Source organism: Carassius gibelio, chromosome A4 (genome assembly GCF_023724105.1).
Source record: "Carassius gibelio isolate Cgi1373 ecotype wild population from Czech Republic chromosome A4, carGib1.2-hapl.c, whole genome shotgun sequence".
Lineage (NCBI taxonomy): Eukaryota > Metazoa > Chordata > Actinopteri > Cypriniformes > Cyprinidae > Carassius > Carassius gibelio.
In genome coordinates, this window is record NC_068374.1 from 16,709,648 (window position 1) to 16,727,157 (window position 17,510).

Here is a 17,510-nt window from a genome sequence, read left to right on the forward strand (position 1 = left end):
TAGCCCACGGGCCTCGTTGGCGCAGTTAGGCAGCGCGTCAGTCTCATAATCTGAAGGTCGTGAGTTCGAGCCTCACACGGGGCAGGGTGGTGCTTTTTTCTGATAACGGAGAGAGCTTAGACCAGGGGTATCAAACTAAATTCCTTTAGGGCCCGAGCCCTGTAGAGTGTTGTTCCAACCCTTCTCAAACACACAAGGCGTGTAGTTTTCAAATGAGCCTGAAGGGCATGATTGGTTGGATCAGGTGTGTTCAATCAGGCTTGAATCTAAACTCTGCAGGGGACTGAGTTTGACACCCGTGGCTCAGAAAGACAGAGTGAGGTTCTCTGTCCCCTTTCGTGTGGGTTTCATTGTGTCTCCTGGGGGCAAAAGGCCACAGCTCCTCTTCAGGGCAGGTGAAATGATGCTTTGTGGAAAACTGTGAGGTTCCAGGTAAATTCCCTGAATCTCATCCAGCGACATTGCGTGTAGGCCCGTGCAATCCTTTTATTTACAATGAAGTCAAAATTCTGCATTCATGCTGGCTAATGCTACACGAAGGCAGTAATAGCATCCCTCTCATATTCATGTAACACGTGGCCACGTCCTCCTGAGGTTTTGTGAAGTTTCAAAGGCAATATTGCTGCACTGGCCCGGTCCTGAAGATTTGTCTTGTACAACGTTCGGAAGATTAGACCCTTCCGATCAGAGCAGGCCACACAACTCCTTGTCCAAGCTCTCTGTTTTCTCCAGACCGGACTACTGTTACGCTCCCTTGGCGGGTCTTCCGGCACGTACTATCAAGCCTCTGCAACTGATCCAGGATGCAGCAGCGAGAGTGGTCTTCAACGAGCCAAAGAAAGCCCACGTCACACCTCTCTTCATAATTTTGCACTGGCTACCAATAGCTGTTCGCATCAGATTCAAGGTACTGATGTTTGCCTACAAGATAACCACTGGCTCTGCAGCAACATACCTAAAGTCGCTGGTTCAGACCTATGCTGGTGGATCTGCTTGCCTATCTCAATTCGAGCAGCGGAGGCTTTAACCATTTTCAAAAAGTGTCTAAAAACTCATCCTTGCCTTCAACGCCTGCCCAATTAATACTAGCATCTGCCTAATGCGTTGTTTTGTCAAAGTTAACGCCCTGCTGGCCCAACATAGCAGAAGACTGAAGTCTCTGTCTGCAGCCAAAGGATAGGTCTGTCAGAAGTAGGTCGAACCCACGCCTCCAGGGGAGACTGCGACCTGAACGCAGCGCCTTAGACCGCTCGGCCATCCTGACACCCTTGCCTGGCTAGGGATGGCCTGTTCGAGCCACACCTGAAACCGGGGACCTAGAAGCTACTTTATCTCTGTTTGGGCCCAGGGGAGACTGCGACCTGAACGCAGCGCCTTAGACCGCTCGGCCATCCTGACACCCTTGCCTGGCTAGGGATGGCCTGTTCGAGCCACACCTGAAAGCAGGCCCCCTCTAGCCCACGGGCCTCGTTGGCGCAGTTAGGCAGCGCGTCAGTCTCATAATCTGAAGGTCGTGAGTTCGAGCCTCACACGGGGCAGGGTGGTGCTTTTTTCTGATAACGGAGAGAGCTTAGACCAGGGGTATCAAACTAAATTCCTTTAGGGCCCGAGCCCTGTAGAGTGTTGTTCCAACCCTTCTCAAACACACAAGGCGTGTAGTTTTCAAATGAGCCTGAAGGGCATGATTGGTTGGATCAGGTGTGTTCAATCAGGCTTGAATCTAAACTCTGCAGGGGACTGAGTTTGACACCCGTGGCTCAGAAAGACAGAGTGAGGTTCTCTGTCCCCTTTCGTGTGGGTTTCCCTGTGTCTCCTGGGGGCAAAAGGCCACAGCTCCTCTTCAGGGCAGGTGAAATGATGCTTTGTGGAAAACTGTGAGGTTCCAGGTAAATTCCCTGAATCTCATCCAGCGACATTGCGTGTAGGCCCGTGCAATCCTTTTATTTACAATGAAGTCAAAATTCTGCATTCATGCTGGCTAATGCTACACGAAGGCAGTAATAGCATCCCTCTCATATTCATGTAACACGTGGCCACGTCCTCCTGAGGTTTTGTGAAGTTTCAAAGGCCATATTGCTGCACTGGCCCGGTCCTGAAGATTTGCCTTGTACAACGTTCGGAAGATTAGACCCTTCCGATCAGAGCAGGCCACACAACTCCTTGTCCAAGCTCTCTGTTTTCTCCAGACCGGACTACTGTTACGCTCCCTTGGCGGGTCTTCCGGCACGTACTATCAAGCCTCTGCAACTGATCCAGGATGCAGCAGCGAGAGTGGTCTTCAACGAGCCAAAGAAAGCCCACGTCACACCTCTCTTCATAATTTTGCACTGGCTACCAATAGCTGTTCGCATCAGATTCAAGGTACTGATGTTTGCCTACAAGATAACCACTGGCTCTGCAGCAACATACCTAAAGTCGCTGGATCAGACCTATGCTGGTGGATCTGCTTGCCTATCTCAATTCGAGCAGCGGAGGCTTTAACCATTTTCAAAAAGTGTCTAAAAACTCATCCTTGCCTTCAACGCCTGCCCAATTAATACTAGCATCTGCCTAATGCGTTGTTTTGTCAAAGTTAACGCCCTGCTGGCCCAACATGGCAGAAGACTGAAGTCTCTGTCTGCAGCCAAAGGATAGGTCTGTCAGAAGTGGGATTCGAACCCACGCCTCCAGGGGAGACTGCGACCTGAACGCAGCGCCTTAGACCGCTCGGCCATCCTGACACCCTTGCCTGGCTAGAGATGGCCTGTTCGAGCCACACCTGAAACCGGGGACCTAGAAGCTACTTTATCTCTGTTCGGGCCCCCTCTAGCCCACGGGCCTCGTTGGCGCAGTTAGGCAGCGCGTCAGTCTCATAATCTGAAGGTAGTGAGTTCGAGCCTCACACGGGGCAGGGTGGTGCTTTTTTCTGATAACGGAGAGAGCTTAGACCAGGGGTATCAAACTAAATTCCTTTAGGGCCCGAGCCCTGTAGAGTGTTGTTCCAACCCTTCTCAAACACACAAGGCGTGTAGTTTTCAAATGAGCCTGAAGGGCATGATTGGTTGGATCAGGTGTGTTCAATCAGGCTTGAATCTAAACTCTGCAGGGGACTGAGTTTGACACCCGTGGCTCAGAAAGACTGAGTGAGGTTCTCTGTCCCCTTTCGTGTGGGTTTCCCTGTGTCTCCTGGGGGCAAAAGGCCACAGCTCCTCTTCAGGGCAGGTGAAATGATGCTTTGTGGAAAACTGTGAGGTTCCAGGTAAATTCCCTGAATCTCATCCAGCGACATTGCGTGTAGGCCCGTGCAATCCTTTTATTTACAATGAAGTCAAAATTCTGCATTCATGCTGGCTAATGCTACACGAAGGCAGTAATAGCATCCCTCTCATATTCATGTAACACGTGGCCACGTCCTCCTGAGGTTTTGTGAAGTTTCAAAGGCCATATTGCTGCACTGGCCCGGTCCTGAAGATTTGCCTTGTACAACGTTCGGAAGATTAGACCTTTCCGATCAGAGCAGGCCACACAACTCCTTGTCCAAGCTCTCTGTTTTCTCCAGACCGGACTACTGTTACGCTCCCTTGGCGGGTCTTCCGGCACGTACTATCAAGCCTCTGCAACTGATCCAGGTTGCAGCAGCGAGAGTGGTCTTCAACGAGCCAAAGAAAGCCCACGTCACACCTCTCTTCATAATTTTGCACTGGCTACCAATAGCTGTTCGCATCAGATTCAAGGTACTGATGTTTGCCTACAAGATAACCACTGGCTCTGCAGCAACATACCTAAAGTCGCTGGTTCAGACCTATGCTGGTGGATCTGCTTGCCTATCTCAATTCGAGCAGCGGAGGCTTTAACCATTTTCAAAAAGTGTCTAAAAACTCATCCTTGCCTTCAACGCCTGCCCAATTAATACTAGCATCTGCCTAATGCGTTGTTTTGTCAAAGTTAACGCCCTGCTGGCCCAACATGGCAGAAGACTGAAGTCTCTGTCTGCAGCCAAAGGATAGGTCTGTCAGAAGTGGGATTCGAACCCACGCCTCCAGGGGAGACTGCGACCTGAACGCAGAGCCTTAGACCGCTCGGCCATCCTGACACCCTTGCCTGGCTAGAGATGGCCTGTTCGAGCCACACCTGAAACCGGGGACCTAGAAGCTACTTTATCTCTGTTCGGGCCCCCTCTAGCCCACGGGCCTCGTTGGCGCAGTTAGGCAGCGCGTCAGTCTCATAATCTGAAGGTCGTGAGTTCGAGCCTCACACAGGGCAGGGTGGTGCTTTTTTCTGATAACGGAGAGAGCTTAGACCAGGGGTATCAAACTAAATTCCTTTAGGGCCCGAGCCCTGTAGAGTGTTGTTCCAACCCTTCTCAAACACACAAGGCGTGTAGTTTTCAAATGAGCCTGAAGGGCATGATTGGTTGGATCAGGTGTGTTCAATCAGGCTTGAATCTAAACTCTGCAGGGGACTGAGTTTGACACCCGTGGCTCAGAAAGACAGAGTGAGGTTCTCTGTCCCCTTTCGTGTGGGTTTCCCTGTGTCTCCTGGGGGCAAAAGGCCACAGCTCCTCTTCAGGGCAGGTGAAATGATGCTTTGTGGAAAACTGTGAGGTTCCAGGTAAATTCCCTGAATCTCATCCAGCGACATTGCGTGTAGGCCCGTGCAATCCTTTTATTTACAATGAAGTCAAAATTCTGCATTCATGCTGGCTAATGCTACACGAAGGCAGTAATAGCATCCCTCTCATATTCATGTAACACGTGGCCACGTCCTCCTGAGGTTTTGTGAAGTTTCAAAGGCCATATTGCTGCACTGGCCCGGTCCTGAAGATTTGCCTTGTACAACGTTCGGAAGATTAGACCCTTCCGATCAGAGCAGGCCACACAACTCCTTGTCCAAGCTCTCTGTTTTCTCCAGACCGGACTACTGTTACGCTCCCTTGGTGGGTCTTCCGGCACGTACTATCAAGCCTCTGCAACTGATCCAGGATGCAGCAGCGAGAGTGGTCTTCAACGAGCCAAAGAAAGCCCACGTCACACCTCTCTTCATAATTTTGCACTGGCTACCAATAGCTGTTCGCATCAGATTCAAGGTACTGATGTTTGCCTACAAGATAACCACTGGCTCTGCAGCAACATACCTAAAGTCGCTGGATCAGACCTATGCTGGTGGATCTGCTTGCCTATCTCAATTTGAGCAGCGGAGGCTTTAACCATTTTCAAAAAGTGTCTAAAAACTCATCCTTGCCTTCAACGCCTGCCCAATTAATACTAGCATCTGCCTAATGCGTTGTTTTGTCAAAGTTAACGCCCTGCTGGCCCAACATAGCAGAAGACTGAAGTCTCTGTCTGCAGCCAAAGGATAGGTCTGTCAGAAGTGGGATTCGAACCCACGCCTCCAGGGGAGACTGCGACCTGAACGCAGCGCCTTAGACCGCTCGGCCATCCTGACACCCTTGCCTGGTTAGAGATGGCCTGTTCGAGCCACACCTGAAACCGGGGACCTAGAAGCTACTTTATCTCTGTTCGGGCCCCCTCTAGCCCACGGGCCTCGTTGGCGCAGTTAGGCAGCGCGTCAGTCTCATAATCTGAAGGTCGTGAGTTCGAGCCTCACACGGGGCAGGGTGGTGCTTTTTTCTGATAACGGAGAGAGCTTAGACCAGGGGTATCAAACTAAATTCCTTTAGGGCCCGAGCCCTGTAGAGTGTTGTTCCAACCCTTCTCAAACACACAAGGCGTGTAGTTTTCAAATGAGCCTGAAGGGCATGATTGGTTGGATCAGGTGTGTTCAATCAGGCTTGAATCTAAACTCTGCAGGGGACTGAGTTTGACACCCGTGGCTCAGAAAGACAGAGTGAGGTTCTCTGTCCCCTTTCGTGTGGGTTTCCCTGTGTCTCCTGGGGGCAAAAGGCCACAGCTCCTCTTCAGGGCAGGTGAAATGATGCTTTGTGGAAAACTGTGAGGTTCCAGGTAAATTCCCTGAATCTCATCCAGCGACATTGCGTGTAGGCCCGTGCAATCCTTTTATTTACAATGAAGTCAAAATTCTGCATTCATGCTGGTTAATGCTACACGAAGGCAGTAACAGCATCCCTCTCATATTCATGTAACACGTGGCCACGTCCTCCTGAGGTTTTGTGAAGTTTCAAAGGCCATATTGCTGCACTGGCCCGGTCCTGAAGATTTGCCTTGTACAACGTTCGGAAGATTAGACCCTTCCGATCAGAGCAGGCCACACAACTCCTTGTCCAAGCTCTCTGTTTTCTCCAGACCGGACTACTGTTACGCTCCCTTGGCGGGTCTTCCGGCACGTACTATCAAGCCTCTGCAACTGATCCAGGATGCAGCAGCGAGAGTGGTCTTCAACGAGCCAAAGAAAGCCCACGTCACACCTCTCTTCATAATTTTGCACTGGCTACCAATAGCTGTTCGCATCAGATTCAAGGTACTGATGTTTGCCTACAAGATAACCACTGGCTCTGCAGCAACATACCTAAAGTCGCTGGTTCAGACCTATGCTGGTGGATCTGCTTGCCTATCTCAATTCGAGCAGCGGAGGCTTTAACCATTTTCAAAAAGTGTCTAAAAACTCATCCTTGCCTTCAACGCCTGCCCAATTAATACTAGCATCTGCCTAATGCGTTGTTTTGTCAAAGTTAACGCCCTGCTGGCCCAACATGGCAGAAGACTGAAGTCTCTGTCTGCAGCCAAAGGATAGGTCTGTCAGAAGTGGGATTCGAACCCACGCCTCCAGGGGAGACTGCGACCTGAGCGCTAGCTGACGAAGGATAGTCCGACATAATTTCAGAAATGTTGAGCAATGTCGAACTGCGCAGCCAATCGCATCGAAGCGCTATGACATTTGGACCAATCGCGTCGAAGCGCCTTAACATTTCCAGCCAATCAAAAAGCGCAATTTATAACATTATCTTGACATTCGTGACATTTGACCAATCAGAGAGCAGGGGGATTTCGACGGCACGTTTCCGCGTCTCACCGCAAGGTGGAGGGGTCAGCGCTTCTAGTCAGGTGTCAATCAAGTTGCCGAACCGTGCCGAAGGTGTACGAAAGAATGACATCTTCCTCAGGGGGCGTGTCAGAGGTAAAAAAGGTTAATTACTCAAGTTTGTGACCTATGACAAGGGTCATTGTCGCGTAGTTCGACATAAAAAGTGGTACGAGATTTATCAATGGGTGAGTGTTTGTTACCTTTGCATTATAGATGTATAAAAATAAAAAATAATCGTAATCGAACATTATTAGTATCTTGGTTTAGTGTATTTGCATAAGAGAACAACACATCAGGCTTCAGAACAAACATTTACCTGGTCCCATTCATTTGAACGATGTAATGTGATGGTTGTGTTATGTTATGGCTTTCAACAGTGCAAACCAGAGTGTGTAATAATTGTTTATAGACATTTATGTAATGTTGCAGGTATTTTAAGAAATGTTCCTGTCTTGTATCTTTCTCCTCTAAATAGAGATACCAGTTGTAACATTATATATAAAATAAATGTGACTTGTGTCCTAGAAATGAATGAATGAATGAATGAATGAATATATATATGAATTTAATGAAGTATTTTATGCTCTCTTAAGGGACTCACTTGTATTGTGCATTATATTTGTTATAATGCTTACAGATAGAGAAATGTCAGATGCTGTCTCGTGGCCAAACAACCTTGCTTGGAGGTGTGCTGAAATGCATGTTTTTTATTAGTATCATTAGTATATTTACTGAAAAGGTTTCTTTCTGAATTATGTATTAAGGGTTTTTTTTTTTTTTTTTTTTTTTTTGTCGTCTTAAGCCTCTACTGGACCAGCACAAAGGGTGGTGGAAGAACCTCATGCTGCTGAAACAGCAAAGAAGGCCATGGAGCAGAGTCAGCCTGACTCCCAGCCTCATCCCATGCCCCTGCCCCAGCCCCAGCCTACTGCACCTGTGGAAGCAAGAGTTGCAACACAATTTTCAATGGTAAGAATTACTATTTAACTTTTTTAATAATACCACTTAAGAATGTGCTCAATTAAAATTCAAGAAAGTTCAGAACGTAAGATGAAGAAAAAAAGAAAAAGCAAGAATGCTATGAGATGCTGGCTGAGACCTACTAATTGTCACCCCTCTTGTACAGTGGGGGCACCTGTTGTCTGCTGAATGGTCAGTTTGAATATCTCAGATTTGGTTTAAGTCACATGGTCAAGGATAAATGTAGAATGTAACCTGTCTGCTTTCTCTCTTGAGACTAGACTCATGTCCCTCATGGCATCTCTCTCAATACTTCTCATGTGTTAAAGCTACATTATCTTTCTTTCTCAATCTCAGGTAACATACCACATAGACGCTGGCTATTATTAACTGTACACATATTAACAATTATTCCATCATGCAAATACTTTGTAGTAATTTCAGGAGTCAATACTGCTAATAAATATGGATGACACTTCTATTCAGAAAGAAATGTTTTTAAAAACCTGCATTTACTTAAAATAGTAATATTAATTAATTCTTCGTAATTCTTGCTATTATAACACATTCTGTCTTCTCACATTTTTGATTTACCAAACCAAGATTTACTGGCTCTCACATTGCTGCAGCAAAGCCAAATCTTAGTGTGGTCAGGAGACCTTCTCAGGTTGAAGACCTACCCAGCGCAGCAGTGTCTTGTGCCTCTATACCAAGCAGTACTGTCTCTGTAAGTAATGGCATAATCCATAAAGTATTCTATGAAGACACTTTTCACGTTCCATTCTGTACAAATTATTAAACTTGTTCAATTTTTTTTTTATACCAGAAAACCATATTTTTGTCGATGTTTCAGGGTGTGCCAGTGTTCCAGGGTCTGCAAATGGTTCAGAGACTGTCAGCGGTCCATAGGATGCCACTGTTACAGCCTATTGTGCAGAGCACCAATTCTCAACCAGCTCCACAAACCATGCCCAAGAGACCCTACAAGGCAAACACTTGCAGGAAGTGTGGACAATTCAAAACCAGTGCAACGGGACATAGCCAGTACAGGGGCAAGGTGTATATACTGTCCACAGACTGAGAACATTACAAAAGAAAAGTGGTTAGAGTAAATGCGGAGAACCTTCTCCCAAATAATGTATACACTGTATATTTTTATTTATTGTTGTGTGTATATAGTTGTTTAAATATAGTTCACTATTGTTAATATTTGTGTCTAACATTATTTTATTTAACTTGATTTTTTAATCCTATTTAACTTTTACTTTTACCTTTTTAATTTATTGTTTGAAAACTTCATTTAATATTCATTACTGTTCTGTTAGCATAATTGTAAAATAAATAAAAAAAGCAAATTGAGAAATGTGTTTTGATTTCTACATTTATTTTCCTTTTAATTTTTTTTTTTTTTTTTGAAAACTTATATAAATTTAATTTGTTTAATATTCATTACTGTTATGTTGGCATAATTGTAAAAAAAAAAAAAGAGAATGATTGCTTTTTTATTTGTACTTTAGTAAACATTTCATCAGTACACTGCAACAATAGAACGTATTCCTATAAAAAGATAATTTGCACTTTGTCATTTGTCACAGACATTTTTAAGCATAATAATGACTATTTTTGCATCCTGTTTTAATTAAAAATGACAGATTTAAAGGTGTCTTGAATGAATGTAACCTTAAAAAAAAATTTTGATTTAATATCAATAAAATCACAACTAATAACATGCTTAAAATAAATATGAATACAACTACACACAATAACATGCTTAATCAGAATAAAAAATAATACAACAACTACTAAATAACTAATAATAACAAAACACATTTCCATTGGTGTATTAAAATGTAATGAAAAAAATATCAAACAAGCACATATATACATTTAATTAACCTTGAAACTTCATTAATTTAAAGCAATTAACAATAAAACAAAAAGTTGTCTTTAGCTGGATTCGAACCCGGGTCGAGGGGAGCACCTGCAATATAAAACAGTGTAATATAAATGCGCGAATTTACCGCATGAAGAAACCGGAAGATGTATCACTGCGCGCATGCTAAGGAAGATCCGTCTTTGAACGTCAAATTTGACCCTTTCTTTTCTTCATTTTTTCTTTCTCTTCTTCCCCTTCTCTTTTTCTTCCTTCCCTCTTTTCTTCCCTTCTTCCCCGTCTTTGACGGACTATTGTTCCCCAGCTTGAGCGCAGCGCCTTAGACCGCTCGGCCATCCTGACACCCTTGCCTGGCTAGAGATGGCCTGTTCGAGCCACACCTGAAACCGGGGACCTAGAAGCTACTTTATCTCTGTTCGGGCCCCCTCTAGCCCACGGGCCTCGTTGGCGCAGTTATGCAGCGCGTCAGTCTCATAATCTGAAGGTCGTGAGTTCGAGCCTCACACAGGGCAGGGTGGTGCTTTTTTCTGATAACGGAGAGAGCTTAGACCAGGGGTATCAAACTAAATTCCTTTAGGGCCCGAGCCCTGTAGAGTGTTGTTCCAACCCTTCTCAAACACACAAGGCGTGTAGTTTTCAAATGAAAACTGAAGGGCATGATTGGTTGGATCAGGTGTGTTCAATCAGGCTTGAATCTAAACTCTGCAGGGGACTGAGTTTGACACCCGTGGCTCAGAAAGACAGAGTGAGGTTCTCTGTCCCCTTTCGTGTGGGTTTCCCTGTGTCTCCTGGGGGCAAAAAGCCACAGCTCCTCTTCAGGGCAGGTGAAATGATGCTTTGTGGAAAACTGTGAGGTTCCAGGTAAATTCCCTGAATCTCATCCAGCGACATTGCGTGTAGGCCCGTGCAATCCTTTTATTTACAATGAAGTCAAAATTCTGCATTCATGCTGGCTAATGCTACACGAAGGCAGTAATAGCATCCCTCTCATATTCATGTAACACGTGGCCACGTCCTCCTGAGGTTTTGTGAAGTTTCAAAGGCCATATTGCTGCACTGGCCCGGTCCTGAAGATTTGCCTTGTACAACGTTCGGAAGATTAGACCCTTCCGATCAGAGCAGGCCACACAACTCCTTGTCCAAGCTCTCTGTTTTCTCCAGACCGGACTACTGTTACGCTCCCTTGGCGGGTCTTCCGGCACGTACTATCAAGCCTCTGCAACTGATCCAGGATGCAGCAGCGAGAGTGGTCTTCAACGAGCCAAAGAAAGCCCACGTCACACCTCTCTTCATAATTTTGCACTGGCTACCAATAGCTGTTCGCATCAGATTCAAGGTACTGATGTTTGCCTACAAGATAACCACTGGCTCTGCAGCAACATACCTAAAGTCGCTGGTTCAGACCTATGCTGGTGGATCTGCTTGCCTATCTCAATTCGAGCAGCGGAGGCTTTAACCATTTTCAAAAAGTGTCTAAAAACTCATCCTTGCCTTCAACGCCTGCCCAATTAATACTAGCATCTGCCTAATGCGTTGTTTTGTCAAAGTTAACGCCCTGCTGGCCCAACATGGCAGAAGACTGAAGTCTCTGTCTGCAGCCAAAGGATAGGTCTGTCAGAAGTGGGATTCGAACCCACGCCTCCAGGGGAGACTGCGACCTGAACGCAGCGCCTTAGACCGCTCGGCCATCCTGACACCCTTGCCTGGCTAGAGATGGCCTGTTCGAGCCACACCTGAAACCGGGGACCTAGAAGCTACTTTATCTCTGTTCGGGCCCCCTCTAGCCCACGGGCCTCATTGGCGCAGTTAGGCAGCGCGTCAGTCTCATAATCTGAAGGTCGTGAGTTCGAGCCTCACACGGGGCAGGGTGGTGCTTTTTTCTGATAACGGAGAGAGCTTAGACCAGGGGTATCAAACTAAATTCCTTTAGGGCCCGAGCCCTTTAGAGTGTTGTTCCAACCCTTCTCAAACACACAAGGCGTGTAGTTTTCAAATGAGCCTGAAGGGCATGATTGGTTGGATCAGGTGTGTTCAATCAGGCTTGAATCTAAACTCTGCAGGGGACTGAGTTTGACACCCGTGGCTCAGAAAGACAGAGTGAGGTTCTCTGTCCCCTTTCGTGTGGGTTTCCCTGTGTCTCCTGGGGGCAAAAGGCCACAGCTCCTCTTCAGGGCAGGTGAAATGATGCTTTGTGGAAAACTGTGAGGTTCCAGGTAAATTCCCTGAATCTCATCCAGCGACATTGCGTGTAGGCCCGTGCAATCCTTTTATTTACAATGAAGTCAAAATTCTGCATTCATGCTGGCTAATGCTACACGAAGGCAGTAATAGCATCCCTCTCATATTCATGTAACACGTGGCCACGTCCTCCTGAGGTTTTGTGAAGTTTCAAAGGCCATATTGCTGCACTGGCCCGGTCCTGAAGATTTGCCTTGTACAACGTTCGGAAGATTAGACCCTTCCGATCAGAGCAGGCCACACAACTCCTTGTCCAAGCTCTCTGTTTTCTCCAGACCGGACTACTGTTACGCTCCCTTGGCGGGTCTTCCGGCACGTACTATCAAGCCTCTGCAACTGATCCAGGATGCAGCAGCGAGAGTGGTCTTCAACGAGCCAAAGAAAGCCCACGTCACACCTCTCTTCATAATTTTGCACTGGCTACCAATAGCTGTTCGCATCAGATTCAAGGTACTGATGTTTGCCTACAAGATAACCACTGGCTCTGCAGCAACATACCTAAAGTCGCTGGTTCAGACCTATGCTGGTGGATCTGCTTGCCTATCTCAATTCGAGCAGCGGAGGCTTTAACCATTTTCAAAAAGTGTCTAAAAACTCATCCTTGCCTTCAACGCCTGCCCAATTAATACTAGCATCTGCCTAATGCGTTGTTTTGTCAAAGTTAACGCCCTGCTGGCCCAACATGGCAGAAGACTGAAGTCTCTGTCTGCAGCCAAAGGATAGGTCTGTCAGAAGTGGGATTCGAACCCACGCCTCCAGGGGAGACTGCGACCTGAACGCAGCGCCTTAGACCGCTCGGCCATCCTGACACCCTTGCCTGGCTAGAGATGGCCTGTTCGAGCCACACCTGAAACCGGGGACCTAGAAGCTACTTTATCTCTGTTCGGGCCCCCTCTAGCCCACGGGCCTCGTTGGCGCAGTTAGGCAGCGCGTCAGTCTCATAATCTGAAGGTCGTGAGTTCGAGCCTCACACGGGGCAGGGTGGTGCTTTTTTCTGATAACGGAGAGAGCTTAGACCAGGGGTATCAAACTAAATTCCTTTAGGGCCCGAGCCCTGTAGAGTGTTGTTCCAACCCTTCTCAAACACACAAGGCGTGTAGTTTTCAAATGAGCCTGAAGGGCATGATTGGTTGGATCAGGTGTGTTCAATCAGGCTTGAATCTAAACTCTGCAGGGGACTGAGTTTGACACCCGTGGCTCAGAAAGACAGAGTGAGGTTCTCTGTCCCCTTTCGTGTGGGTTTCCCTGTGTCTCCTGGGGGCGAAAGGCCACAGCTCCTCTTCAGGGCAGGTGAAATGATGCTTTGTGGAAAACTGTGAGGTTCCAGGTAAATTCCCTGAATCTCATCCAGCGACATTGCGTGTAGGCCCGTGCAATCCTTTTATTTACAATGAAGTCAAAATTCTGCATTCATGCTGGCTAATGCTACACGAAGGCAGTAATAGCATCCCTCTCATATTCATGTAACACGTGGCCACGTCCTCCTGAGGTTTTGTGAAGTTTCAAAGGCCATATTGCTGCACTGGCCCGGTCCTGAAGATTTGCCTTGTACAACGTTCGGAAGATTAGACCCTTCCGATCAGAGCAGGCCACACAACTCCTTGTCCAAGCTCTCTGTTTTCTCCAGACCGGACTATTGTTACGCTCCCTTGGCGGGTCTTCCGGCACGTACTATCAAGCCTCTGCAACTGATCCAGGATGCAGCAGCGAGAGTGGTCTTCAACGAGCCAAAGAAAGCCCACGTCACACCTCTCTTCATAATTTTGCACTGGCTACCAATAGCTGTTCGCATCAGATTCAAGGTACTGATGTTTGCCTACAAGATAACCACTGGCTCTGCAGCAACATACCTAAAGTCGCTGGTTCAGACCTATGCTGGTGGATCTGCTTGCCTATCTCAATTCGAGCAGCGGAGGCTTTAACCATTTTCAAAAAGTGCCTAAAAACTCATCCTTGCCTTCAACGCCTGCCCAATTAATACTAGCATCTGCCTAATGCGTTGTTTTGTCAAAGTTAACGCCCTGCTGGCCCAACATGGCAGAAGACTGAAGTCTCTGTCTGCAGCCAAAGGATAGGTCTGTCAGAAGTGGGATTCGAACCCACGCCTCCAGGGGAGACTGCGACCTGAATGCAGCGCCTTAGACCGCTCGGCCATCCTGACACCCTTGCCTGGCTAGAGATGGCCTGTTCGAGCCACACCTGAAACCGGGGACCTAGAAGCTACTTTATCTCTGTTCGGGCCCCCTCTAGCCCACGGGCCTCGTTGGCGCAGTTAGGCAGCGCGTCAGTCTCATAATCTGAAGGTCGTGAGTTCGAGCCTCACACGGGGCAGGGTGGTGCTTTTTTCTGATAACGGAGAGAGCTTAGACCAGGGGTATCAAACTAAATTCCTTTAGGGCCCGAGCCCTGTAGAGTGTTGTTCCAACCCTTCTCAAACACACAAGGCGTGTAGTTTTCAAATGAGCCTGAAGGGCATGATTGGTTGGATCAGGTGTGTTCAATCAGGCTTGAATCTAAACTCTGCAGGGGACTGAGTTTGACACCCGTGGCTCAGAAAGACAGAGTGAGGTTCTCTGTCCCCTTTCGTGTGGGTTTCCCTGTGTCTCCTGGGGGCAAAAGGCCACAGCTCCTCTTCAGGGCAGGTGAAATGATGCTTTGTGGAAAACTGTGAGGTTCCAGGTAAATTCCCTGAATCTCATCCAGCGACATTGCGTGTAGGCCCGTGCAATCCTTTTATTTACAATGAAGTCAAAATTCTGCATTCATGCTGGCTAATGCTACACGAAGGCAGTAATAGCATCCCTCTCATATTCATGTAACACGTGGCCACGTCCTCCTGAGGTTTTGTGAAGTTTCAAAGGCCATATTGCTGCACTGGCCCGGTCCTGAAGATTTGCCTTGTACAACGTTCGGAAGATTAGACCCTTCCGATCAGAGCAGGCCACACAACTCCTTGTCCAAGCTCTCTGTTTTCTCCAGACCGGACTACTGTTACGCTCCCTTGGCGGGTCTTCCGGCACGTACTATCAAGCCTCTGCAACTGATCCAGGATGCAGCAGCGAGAGTGGTCTTCAACGAGCCAAAGAAAGCCCACGTCACACCTCTCTTCATAATTTTGCACTGGCTACCAATAGCTGTTCGCATCAGATTCAAGGTACTGATGTTTGCCTACAAGATAACCACTGGCTCTGCAGCAACATACCTAAAGACGCTGGTTCAGACCTATGCTGGTGGATCTGCTTGCCTATCTCAATTCGAGCAGCGGAGGCTTTAACCATTTTCAAAAAGTGTCTAAAAACTCATCCTTGCCTTCAACGCCTGCCCAATTAATACTAGCATCTGCCTAATGCGTTGTTTTGTCAAAGTTAACGCCCTGCTGGCCCAACATGGCAGAAGACTGAAGTCTCTGTCTGCAGCCAAAGGATAGGTCTGTCAGAAGTGGGATTCGAACCCACGCCTCCAGGGGAGACTGCGACCTGAACGCAGCGCCTTAGACCGCTCGGCCATCCTGACACCCTTGCCTGGCTAGAGATGGCCTGTTCGAGCCACACCTGAAACCGGGGACCTAGAAGCTACTTTATCTCTGTTCGGGCCCCCTCTAGCCCACGGGCCTCGTTGGCGCAGTTAGGCAGCGCGTCAGTCTCATAATCTGAAGGTCGTGAGTTCGAGCCTCACACGGGGCAGGGTGGTGCTTTTTTCTGATAACGGAGAGAGCTTAGACCAGGGGTATCAAACTAAATTCCTTTAGGGCCCGAGCCCTGTAGAGTGTTGTTCCAACCCTTCTCAAACACACAAGGCGTGTAGTTTTCAAATGAGCCTGAAGGGCATGATTGGTTGGATCAGGTGTGTTCAATCAGGCTTGAATCTAAACTCTGCAGGGGACTGAGTTTGACACCCGTGGCTCAGAAAGACAGAGTGAGGTTCTCTGTCCCCTTTCGTGTGGGTTTCCCTGTGTCTCCTGGGGGCAAAAGGCCACAGCTCCTCTTCAGGGCAGGTGAAATGATGCTTTGTGGAAAACTGTGAGGTTCCAGGTAAATTCCCTGAATCTCATCCAGCGACATTGCGTGTAGGCCCGTGCAATCCTTTTATTTACAATGAAGTCAAAATTCTGCATTCATGCTGGCTAATGCTACACGAAGGCAGTAATAGCATCCCTCTCATATTCATGTAACACGTGGCCACGTCCTCCTGAGGTTTTGTGAAGTTTCAAAGGCCATATTGCTGCACTGGCCCGGTCCTGAAGATTTGCCTTGTACAACGTTCGGAAGATTAGACCCTTCCGATCAGAGCAGGCCACACAACTCCTTGTCCAAGCTCTCTGTTTTCTCCAGACCGGACTACTGTTACGCTCCCTTGGCGGGTCTTCCGGCACGTACTATCAAGCCTCTGCAACTGATCCAGGATGCAGCAGCGAGAGTGGTCTTCAACGAGCCAAAGAAAGCCCACGTCACACCTCTCTTCATAATTTTGCACTGGCTACCAATAGCTGTTCGCATCAGATTCAAGGTACTGATGTTTGCCTACAAGATAACCACTGGCTCTGCAGCAACATACCTAAAGTCGCTGGTTCAGACCTATGCTGGTGGATCTGCTTGCCTATCTCAATTCGAGCAGCGGAGGCTTTAACCATTTTCAAAAAGTGCCTAAAAACTCATCCTTGCCTTCAACGCCTGCCCAATTAATACTAGCATCTGCCTAATGCGTTGTTTTGTCAAAGTTAACGCCCTGCTGGCCCAACATGGCAGAAGACTGAAGTCTCTGTCTGCAGCCAAAGGATAGGTCTGTCAGAAGTGGGATTCGAACCCACGCCTCCAGGGGAGACTGCGACCTGAACGCAGCGCCTTAGACCGCTCGGCCATCCTGACACCCTTGCCTGGCTAGAGATGGCCTGTTCGAGCCACACCTGAAACCGGGGACCTAGAAGCTACTTTATCTCTGTTCGGGCCCCCTCTAGCCCACGGGCCTCGTTGGCGCAGTTATGCAGCGCGTCAGTCTCATAATCTGAAGGTCGTGAGTTCGAGCCTCACACAGGGCAGGGTGGTGCTTTTTTCTGATAACGGAGAGAGCTTAGACCAGGGGTATCAAACTAAATTCCTTTAGGGCCCGAGCCCTGTAGAGTGTTGTTCCAACCCTTCTCAAACACACAAGGCGTGTAGTTTTCAAATGAAAACTGAAGGGCATGATTGGTTGGATCAGGTGTGTTCAATCAGGCTTGAATCTAAACTCTGCAGGGGACTGAGTTTGACACCCGTGGCTCAGAAAGACAGAGTGAGGTTCTCTGTCCCCTTTCGTGTGGGTTTCCCTGTGTCTCCTGGGGGCAAAAAGCCACAGCTCCTCTTCAGGGCAGGTGAAATGATGCTTTGTGGAAAACTGTGAGGTTCCAGGTAAATTCCCTGAATCTCATCCAGCGACATTGCGTGTAGGCCCGTGCAATCCT

The 17,510-nt window shown here is 47.7% G+C and overlaps 1 long non-coding RNA gene and 13 other non-coding genes across 14 annotated transcripts; 7 read left to right on the plus strand and 7 right to left on the minus strand.

Moving 5' to 3' along the window:
* The first annotated feature begins 10 nt into the window (after positions 1-10).
* trnam-cau (transfer RNA methionine (anticodon CAU)) lies at positions 11-84 on the plus strand. The gene has a single exon. It is a non-coding gene; the product is annotated as a tRNA-Met (tRNA).
* Positions 85-1,464: 1,380 nt separating this feature from the next.
* Positions 1,465-1,538, plus strand: trnam-cau (transfer RNA methionine (anticodon CAU)). The gene has a single exon. It is a non-coding gene; the product is annotated as a tRNA-Met (tRNA).
* A 1,099-nt stretch (positions 1,539-2,637) lies between these two features.
* Positions 2,638-2,720, minus strand: trnal-cag (transfer RNA leucine (anticodon CAG)). Its single transcript has one exon. It is a non-coding gene; the product is annotated as a tRNA-Leu (tRNA).
* A 1,269-nt stretch (positions 2,721-3,989) lies between these two features.
* trnal-cag (transfer RNA leucine (anticodon CAG)) lies at positions 3,990-4,072 on the minus strand. The gene has a single exon. It is a non-coding gene; the product is annotated as a tRNA-Leu (tRNA).
* Positions 4,073-5,341: 1,269 nt separating this feature from the next.
* On the minus strand, positions 5,342-5,424 carry trnal-cag (transfer RNA leucine (anticodon CAG)). Its single transcript has one exon. It is a non-coding gene; the product is annotated as a tRNA-Leu (tRNA).
* Positions 5,425-5,520: 96 nt separating this feature from the next.
* trnam-cau (transfer RNA methionine (anticodon CAU)) lies at positions 5,521-5,594 on the plus strand. Its single transcript has one exon. It is a non-coding gene; the product is annotated as a tRNA-Met (tRNA).
* Positions 5,595-7,548: 1,954 nt separating this feature from the next.
* Positions 7,549-9,287, plus strand: LOC127970272 (uncharacterized). Its single transcript, XR_008156572.1, has 3 exons — positions 7,549-7,667; positions 7,784-8,668; positions 8,795-9,287. It is a non-coding gene; the product is annotated as an uncharacterized LOC127970272 (long non-coding RNA).
* A 2,160-nt stretch (positions 9,288-11,447) lies between these two features.
* Positions 11,448-11,530, minus strand: trnal-cag (transfer RNA leucine (anticodon CAG)). Its single transcript has one exon. It is a non-coding gene; the product is annotated as a tRNA-Leu (tRNA).
* Positions 11,531-12,799: 1,269 nt separating this feature from the next.
* Positions 12,800-12,882, minus strand: trnal-cag (transfer RNA leucine (anticodon CAG)). Its single transcript has one exon. It is a non-coding gene; the product is annotated as a tRNA-Leu (tRNA).
* A 96-nt stretch (positions 12,883-12,978) lies between these two features.
* Positions 12,979-13,052, plus strand: trnam-cau (transfer RNA methionine (anticodon CAU)). The gene has a single exon. It is a non-coding gene; the product is annotated as a tRNA-Met (tRNA).
* A 1,278-nt stretch (positions 13,053-14,330) lies between these two features.
* Positions 14,331-14,404, plus strand: trnam-cau (transfer RNA methionine (anticodon CAU)). The gene has a single exon. It is a non-coding gene; the product is annotated as a tRNA-Met (tRNA).
* A 1,099-nt stretch (positions 14,405-15,503) lies between these two features.
* trnal-cag (transfer RNA leucine (anticodon CAG)) lies at positions 15,504-15,586 on the minus strand. The gene has a single exon. It is a non-coding gene; the product is annotated as a tRNA-Leu (tRNA).
* A 96-nt stretch (positions 15,587-15,682) lies between these two features.
* On the plus strand, positions 15,683-15,756 carry trnam-cau (transfer RNA methionine (anticodon CAU)). The gene has a single exon. It is a non-coding gene; the product is annotated as a tRNA-Met (tRNA).
* A 1,099-nt stretch (positions 15,757-16,855) lies between these two features.
* Positions 16,856-16,938, minus strand: trnal-cag (transfer RNA leucine (anticodon CAG)). The gene has a single exon. It is a non-coding gene; the product is annotated as a tRNA-Leu (tRNA).
* Between the last annotated feature and the right edge of the window lie 572 nt (positions 16,939-17,510).